Source organism: Cupressus sempervirens, chromosome 5 (genome assembly GCF_028749045.1).
Source record: "Cupressus sempervirens isolate cs-2001-9-10 chromosome 5, ASM2874904v1, whole genome shotgun sequence".
Taxonomy (NCBI): Eukaryota; Viridiplantae; Streptophyta; class Pinopsida; order Cupressales; family Cupressaceae; genus Cupressus; species Cupressus sempervirens.
Window position 1 is genome coordinate 489,448,495 of NC_143122.1, and position 9,227 is coordinate 489,457,721.

The following is a 9,227-nucleotide window of genomic DNA, read 5'->3' on the forward strand; positions in this document are numbered from 1 at the left end:
AAATTATTTTTCTAAAATCTCATTGGCTAAGAGCTTTTAGACCCTCAAAATTTTGGGAAATAGAGAGAACTAGAAATAAATTTTTTGGTATGTTGATCGTATTTTATAGTTCACCATTTCTCAATAGACCTCGAAGGATGCACAAAAGCAGACAATTTCTAGTATCAATCACTTCATATATCTTTACCATTAAATCTCTTCATCACCCCACTATCCTCTCTCCTCCCCCCCCCCCTCTCTCTCTCTCTCATCAATATAATTATTTTCACCTCTCTTCTTATTCACTCCCCTTTCCCTCTATCACATTATGCTTTTCGATATCTCCCTACTCCTCTAGTTATTCTTTCTTATATGAAATGGATAGCCAAGCCTTTGAAATGCATAAATATATCATCTTTTTAAAAGAATAAATACATATTAATATGTTATTTAATATAAGCTAGGCTAGTTGACAAATGTATTGAATAAATTCACTTCATATAAAAGTTTCATCTTGTTTAATGACAACATTAAGGGTCAATATATTTGGATAAGATAAAGACATATGTAATTTTAATATTTATTATATAGACCATCACATTCACAAATATAAAAATATAATATATATTTTTAGTAAGAATAATTATATAAAATCTAAGATCAAGGTTATATCAATTTTTTTTTTTCTTTTTTATATCAAGCATTTTTGGCAATAGGAATCTCTAAAATTTACTACTCTCAATGTAATTCTCTATATGAGATAATTTTTTTTAATAAACTCCTCGATTTGATTAAACAAAGCTCTCCAACCAACAAAGCAATATGACCAGCTTATATTTTTGGTTTATCTATCTATATATATATATATATCTCTATCCCATTTTATTTCTATATCCATGATATGTGTCTCATTAACTACCACACTCTCTCTATCTACCTTCCTAACCTACTTCTATATACTTTTTATTCACACACCTAGACATTCCTTCTTTATTTCTCCCTATATCTATCTTGTCTTACTCCTCCCTTTACCTTTCATCTATTTTTATCTATATCATTGTTCCCTCTATTTCTCTTTAATTTATCTATCTCCCTTCCACTCCCTTCCTCTTTCTTTGTCTCTCCATATGTCTCTTACTAATACACACACTCTATATCCTTAATTTGTTCTCCCTATTTTAAACTCTTGTCTTTATTTTCACATCTTTATGTATTTTCTCTCTCTTTCTATTGCCTAATATTTTACCAAACTTTATAAATGATTTCATCATATTGGAATACAGTAGCAAACATTATATCAATATGTATAAATAAATGATAGGCAAGAGCCTACAACACAATAGTAAATTGTGAGCCTCCTATCATAATATATCATCATAATTAATCTTGGCTTTGACCTCTAACAACTAAATTTATAAAAAATGTATAAATGATTATCAATTATTTAGATTCCTTAATAATGTTCAATCATTTTTATTAAATATTTGTAAATTGAAATATAAATTACTAATTAAATTAGTAAGACACTCTATATAAGGTATAACTCTATGAACATTATATACATCACTACCAATATCCTAAGCACATAATAAATTTGATTCATTTTTTCATTAGAATATTTGTCAATTTTTTATTGATGATTATATATGATTCTAAAGTGATCTATATTACATTTGAAAGTGGGTAAAAAAGTATCGAGGAACATGATATGTGAGTAATCAGGGTCACAAAAATATTTGGACTGAGAAGTTTGGAAGAATGCAACATGGTGGCCTCTTGTAGCAGTAAAAGATTCATGGTAACTTACATATAAACATATGAAGTTGTCCACAAAGTGCATAGTCTAATGTGGTCTAGGGAAATGAAACCATCTCTCTCTCTCTCTCTCTCTCTCTCTCTCTCTCTCTTTCTCTCTCTCTCTCTCTCTCTCTCTCTCTCTCTCTCTCTCTCTCTCTCTCTCTCTCTCTCTCTCTCTCTCTCCACCCATATTTCATGATGACCATATCATGACTTCTAGATCATGTATCCTTTTGATGATCTAAGATAATTGTTTTTGGAAAATATTAAATGCATTTAGCATCTTTACTATATCATCATATTCCATTAGTTACATCACATACCTTATGGACCTTACCACATACAATTAAATATTTAATCCATCTAAGTCCATTCCATGTTCATTTACTCCCTTATAATTGTAAGTGATTATTCATTATTCCTTTACCCTATACTGCATTATTCCTTTCTAACCCCACCCCATAAATGACTCCTAGTCCATTGTGCATTTCATTATCACTTCTTAATTCAACTATAACAACTAATTCTATTCCTCACATTTCTTAACATCTCTCTCAACCATACCTTTTCACCTAGAGCCATAGCCCATCCTAAATTTATTTATATCTCTTTATTCTACAGTCCCCTCCTACTATGTATCTCACCTTATCCATCCCTATGCATTGCTTCAAGTCCTTGTCTAACATATTGAGTGCTCAACACACTGCTATATGATCTGACAAATTCATTACAATAAATATATTTGTACCTAACATATTCTTAACCTGTCTCATTGCTATTAAATGAAAGCCAAACTTCCTATACAAAGTCGCTTACCCATTTATTGTATTATTCAATGTAATCTATCAAATTTTTAATTTTCTCTTTACCTGTGATGGTTATGAAGTCCTATGCAAAATCCATAACCTTAGTTTAGATTTGGGGAAAAAAATTAAAAATTAATATTTTAAAATAAAAAACATATAAGTTTGTGACGTACATTTTTTTAATAAATATTATTGTAAATTAAACTTCTTCTTATTAATGTTTTATAAATATTTTTTACCACATCTCATCATTTCCACACTTGATAACCCTATTTTTACCTAATTTTAATCTTCTTGCACACACTTAAATTAAATTCAACTCAAGAAATAGTAGCTATCACTGATATATTTTTTCTCTTCATAGCCATCAATGCTTTCCAATATTATTTTTTAATAGATTAAAAAATGAGAATAAATTAAATACTTGGTATGTAAAAATATAAATAGGATTAATACAATTTTGAAATAAATATAATAACTTAACATTGATATGCTTCAAGAGAATCTAAAACTAAAGACTTTTCCTAGCAATCCGAATTTCTTCTAGAAAACTATTGGGTGTAAATGTTTTTGATAATATTTTCACCCTTCATGATGTTATATTTACTTATGTTTAACCTTCTTACATAAAATTAAAACTAAATTAAACTCTAGAAATAATAGCATTTACAAATGATGTACATAAAAATCATCCTTTGATGAGATAAATGTATCTTTCAAACTTTATTATCCTTTGAAGATAAATCCATCTACAACTTTCAATTTCAATGCTAATGTTTGCTCCTAGATTATCTTTTCTTTTGTAGCTATCAATGCAATATTGTATTATTAAAGGAAAAAAAACGTTCATATGTAAAAAGTGTAAATAGATCAATATAATTTTAAAATTATTGTAAAAAAATATATAATAATTTTGCAATAAATATAATAACTTAAATATTGATATGTTTCAACAAGTACTATCAACAAAGACTTTTTTATGGAAATCTAAGATTCTTCTAGAAAATTAATGTGTCAATTTTCATTCAATAACATCCTATAATCATAAATTGTTATTAAATATAATTAACTACTACTAAAATAATTTAACATATATTCATCAATTAATTTGATAATTATAATTATTATTTTATAAAAAAATAAAAAATCTTCTTTAAAAATACATGTTTGTAGGATTTATATTTCCATAGATCACACTTATAATTATTTCATGAATATAATAATTATAATTAGAATAATTTAAATACTTCTTAGTTAAGTTATATTAATTTTATTTAATATTAAAATTTAAATAATAAGATGCATGTTATAACATTTATTTATCATTATACTATTATATTATAATAATATTAAAATTAACATAGACTGTACTATTTCATTACAAAACCTAAATTACAACAAATACAAAAACAATTATGAATATTTCTCAACATAATATTTTTTTCTCCTATGATATAATATTTTCCCTAAAATACACCTTAAGTAATTTCATAAATCTATAACTAAAATTATCAAAACAAAATCTAACGCATTTGATAACATGAAAGTTATATTGGGAAACATGAAGGAAAAGATCATATCTAGTCGATGTCAAACAAAATGGTAACATATACATTTTCAAGGTAGTTCTTTTTCAATGGTCATCATCTAGGAAGTAAGGAAGATGGGTGATATTAGTAGAAAGGTGGAGAAAAGAGCCTTACAAATTAAATTAATGTTTTTCCTATCTTTTCACACTAGACCCAATTTCTCCATTGACAAATTCTACCTATTTATTGGCATAAGGCAACACAGTTTATTGGGTCACCACAATTAGGAAAAGTAAATGCATACCAAACTCAACCAAAAAATGCACAAAAATTGGTTTTGTCAAAAAGCTAGATCATTCCGATGGCAATTTTGCTAGGAATAAGCCTATAAGCTTAATAAAGATGATAAAGAGTGTGAATTTCAAAATATACTTAATAAAGATGATAAAGAGTGTGAATTTCAAAATATACTAAATAAAGATGATAAAGAGTGTGAATTTCAAAATATACTAAATAAATATGATAAAGAGTGTGAATTTCAAAATATACTAAGATATTATAGATAAAGAGAAGGAAGGAGAGTTTAAGATATTACAGATATAAAAAGAAAAATGAGTGAATTTCAAAGAATATTATATTATAGATAAGGAGAGGGAAAGATAGATATGTCAATCAGAGGTAAAATAGAGGATGTTAGTATATAAATTTTTAATGTGTATTTGTATGAAATTTTAAAATTATAGATAAAGAGAAAGAGATAGTTATATCAATAATTATTAACAAGCTAACATGCAAATAAAACAATTATTCACAAGTTAGAATAGTAGTATAACAACATAAATGATAATAATAATAACATAAATTAACATATCACTATAAGTTTCTAGTTCAAATGTAAAGAGACTTTTCTAAAACATTTGATAGAATGTAAACAATTTCTTGCATTGTAAAGTGACAATTATTAGAGCATAATGCTTGTTGCTAATTTTTGCTAATTTTTGCTTGTGTTATGAAATATAATCTTGATATTTTTTTAAGGGTAGGTTAATTAGGAATAATAAATATTAATTTCAAAGTTTTCTAATCTTGATTAGGTAGATGGTTGGATTTTTTTATATATGAAGTGTTTTGACTCTAGTATTGGAATATAGAAAATAATTTTAGGAGGTTTATAAAATACTTTACAATTTAAATTAAATTATATAAATAAAGTTTAAGCATCATCAAAATCCAATTAGAGATACCTTTCATGGTGTCAAATTACCAAGTCATTCAAAATCTACTAAACCTTAGCTTTTCAAACCATATTTTGAATTTCATATTCTTTGCTAGGAATTATGATCTTATGATCAAGGGCTTCATTGTCTAGTCGTAAGATTTCATTTTGCCTCTCCCAATGTTACAAAATATATTGTTAGTGGATCATCGTAAGGTCAAAAGCTAAGTCTCCCGATCTTACAATCTTCTTCTCTCGTAGCATCGCAGGTGCATATTTTGTGGATTGCAATCTCATGATATTTCATTATCGTGAAATCGTAGGGGTTGTAATCACCTAAAAATGGTCATCTAGACTATTAGCCCCCTTCTTAGCATTTTGACTAATTTGAATAATCATTTACCTAGACCAAATTGCTAATAATCAATTAATTTGATTATAACCTATAGTTTGACTATGCTATCCTAAGTTCATTATTTGATTAAAAGAACATGTGCCCTTTAATTAAATAAAAGACACCATTCTTCTAACCCACTTAAAGTGCACACATAAAGTCCTTTTTCTATTTTACAAATTAAAAGAAAAGGCTTTGTGACTTTTGTCTTATATGGGAAGTCAACTTATATTTTATTGGTTGACTTGTGTGTGCACATGGATCATTCCTCTTTTCTAACTCCACCATTGATCATCCATCATCTTGACCTTGATCTTTACCATCTGTACAGCTTTAAAGAGAGAGCTCTCTCACTCTCAAAGGATCCACACTCTTGAGTATTGTTATGCTGCAGGTTTACCATTCAAATTCTTGAGAGATTTTTGTGGAGAACTTCTATTTCTTGTCTACATTCTCTCATCCATGGCATTTTAGATAGTTGTATGATAGTTTAGTTTCCTTTACTATAATCTAGCTCACATGGCATAATAGTTGGATTGTAACACTCTCATCATTGCTTAGAATAGCTGCATTTTGCATATTCATGTACCTTAATCTTCATACTTGCATTGCATCCTTGAGGAACTCCTTGTGGACATTTACATTCTTGCATCTTGTCTTTGGAACCTCCCATTGCATGGTTTACTAGCAAGAAGAGTATCTCTAAGGCTCAACTAAGAGCCTTCTTATTCTCAAAACATACTCTCTTGCACTCCGTGGATAGGGAGCTCTAAACTAGCATCCAAGCATTCTAAACTCATGGAATCATTTGGATAGAAGGGTTTAGAGTGTGACACCTTTAGAGTGTACAGGAGCCAATCTTTCAGCTAAAGAGGTACCGACAAAGTGATGATCGTAAGATCATAGAAGAGATGAGGGTTGCGACATTATGAAAAAGGAATGATCGTATGATCTCAGAGGTGATTTTCTAGGCTCCCAAAGTTACGAGGAAAAAGCTATCCTGAGATTGTAAGACAATGTTGTTATCGTATAATCATGAAGGAGTTTCAAAGTAGTTTTGATGTCATGATACAAGGGTGATTGAAGGATCATAGAAGTCTAGATACTTGTTGCGATATGCTTTCATTGGGCTATCATATGATCAGGTTGTCGAAGCATCATGACTATCATGAGATTGTGGATCAGAAAAGGAACTTGCCTGATGTTACGAGCCAGTCAATGATCACAAGATTGTGAAGTTGAATGTTCAAGCCTCTAAAACTAAGAAATGGTGAGTGATCATAAGATTGTAAGTCTTGATGTGTCAGACATTTGACAAGTTGGCAGTTCCTAATTAGTTGAGGGTTCTAGCTATTTAGGAGGTTTCCAGTTTCACCATGACCGTTGGATCCTATTCAATCAATAGTGGGTGTATGCACACTTTTTGAAAGTGAATGATCTTTAGTCAAAGTGGAGAAGTGGGCTTTAGACACATATCCAATTTCTTTTAGTTCCTATTGTCATAGCATCACAAGTGTCATTTTGAAAGGGGAAATTCATTGATGGAGGGTTGATATGTTCATTTGACAAGTTTTCTTCCAAATGACAAGCAATATAGTGTTCCAATCTTATGATGAACCATTGTTCATAAGATCAAAGGGATAAAATATGAGACCACCAAATCTGTGATGGGGGTTAGCTGATTGCGATCGTAGGATTGTCAGGGTTAAAGTTGCTATTGTCAATGTTACGATTGGCTGTGATCATATGAACGTAAGGTCATTTCACCATGCTTGTAACATCATAAAGGAAAATTGAAGGACCTATGACCCTATGCTAATGGTGATATCATGAGATTGCGTGGTCAAAAGATCGTAAAGCAGGGTCATGATTGTAAGATCATAAGCCTTGAACCATGGGATACAAGGGAAATTGTAAGATCATAAGGGCTAGGCTTTCAACTAGAGATTCTACGAAGGGTTTTGACTGTTTGAACAATCATAAGTTCATAGGTTCCTAAGTTGACCATAATATAAAAGGGTTTCTACTTGTTTGACCTGGAAAATAAAGGGTCTTCAACCAATGAAATTACAAGAAAGGTACAAGTTGATAGTTGAAAATGTTTGACTTGATGATATATCTGATTTGGCAATGCCAAGAATGAAACTGGCAACTGTTATTGACCAAATTGATCTTTTGATCATTTTCCATTACTTTTTTGCATTCTTCCCGTCTATTAAAATTGTTTCTTATATCTTCTTGCTACTTTGGGTTATCCATCTACCCAATCTTCAGTTATGGTCACTATTTCTGTCCCTTCCAGATTTGAATATGCATATAGGGATTAGATTTTTGCATATGGACATATAGTTGATCAAATCCTTCAGTATTTGCATTGATGTCTTCTTCTACAACTTGATGATAGTGGTTGATTTTCTTGGCTTCCAGTACACGTTTCTTAGTTATGCTTGAACTATAAAAGAAAATTTTGTAACCCTTTTTAGGGTCGATCTTTTCTTTGATTCTTTATCACTATATTCTTTGCTCTACTATTGTAATTCCCTTGCCTCTAAATTGAATATATTCTCTATTGTATCTCTTCCTTCCATTAATATACTGCATAATATCTTCTTGCCTTGTATTAATGTATTGTCTTATTCTTCAACTATATGATTGTATCTATTTGGCCCTTTGAATGATATAGAGTGTAGTCTCTTCCTTATAGAATTCATTTAGTTTTTTATTAGCATATAGTTATTGAGTGCAACAAGGCTTGAATTTGTATACTTTGAGGTTGTATTGGTAAATTGTGCATTTCCTAGGCAGAGATAAGATTAAACAACTATTTTGGTGAATCACCCCTTTAGATTAGATTAGGTAATTTGTTTTCCATGCATCTCCTTTTCCCTTTTCCTCTCAAGAGTAGTTAGGTGCACCCTAATAGTAAGGAAGTCAGCCTTCTCCAAAGACTCAATCTCATAGTTCAAGTCCCATAGCTTGGAGATTGTTTATATGTTTCACAAGGTTTCCTTTAGGTAAAAAATTTAGGCAAGGGTGCAAGCTTTTGTGACAACATTTTTTGGCATGCCTGATGGGACTCTCATATTGAAGCATTTTAAGTTTACCGGTGTCAAAGAAGAAACTTTCATATTCATATTGAGAAGATATTGCTACTCTCAATATTTTAGGCCTTTAGAGGCTTATTTTCAAGTACTTGGCAACTCCAACTCCATATTTTGGTTTCTAGACCAAAGTCGTTGTGGTTCATGCCCAAAGCTCATACAAGGGCATCTTCTAGAAGTAATTTTTAATATGTTGAGCTCTCATTTTCAAACGCTAGAAGAAAGAGACAAATATTATCTCTATCACCAGTTAGGAGTGCAACAGTAGCACATACACCTACAAGATCTCTCCCCACCCCTCCTATTGATAGGTCACAACCTAGGTTGCCATATTTTCACTTAAATAGACCATTATTCCATATGGCATAGCCTAGAGACCATGCTTTTTCCACCTTTAATGATGGA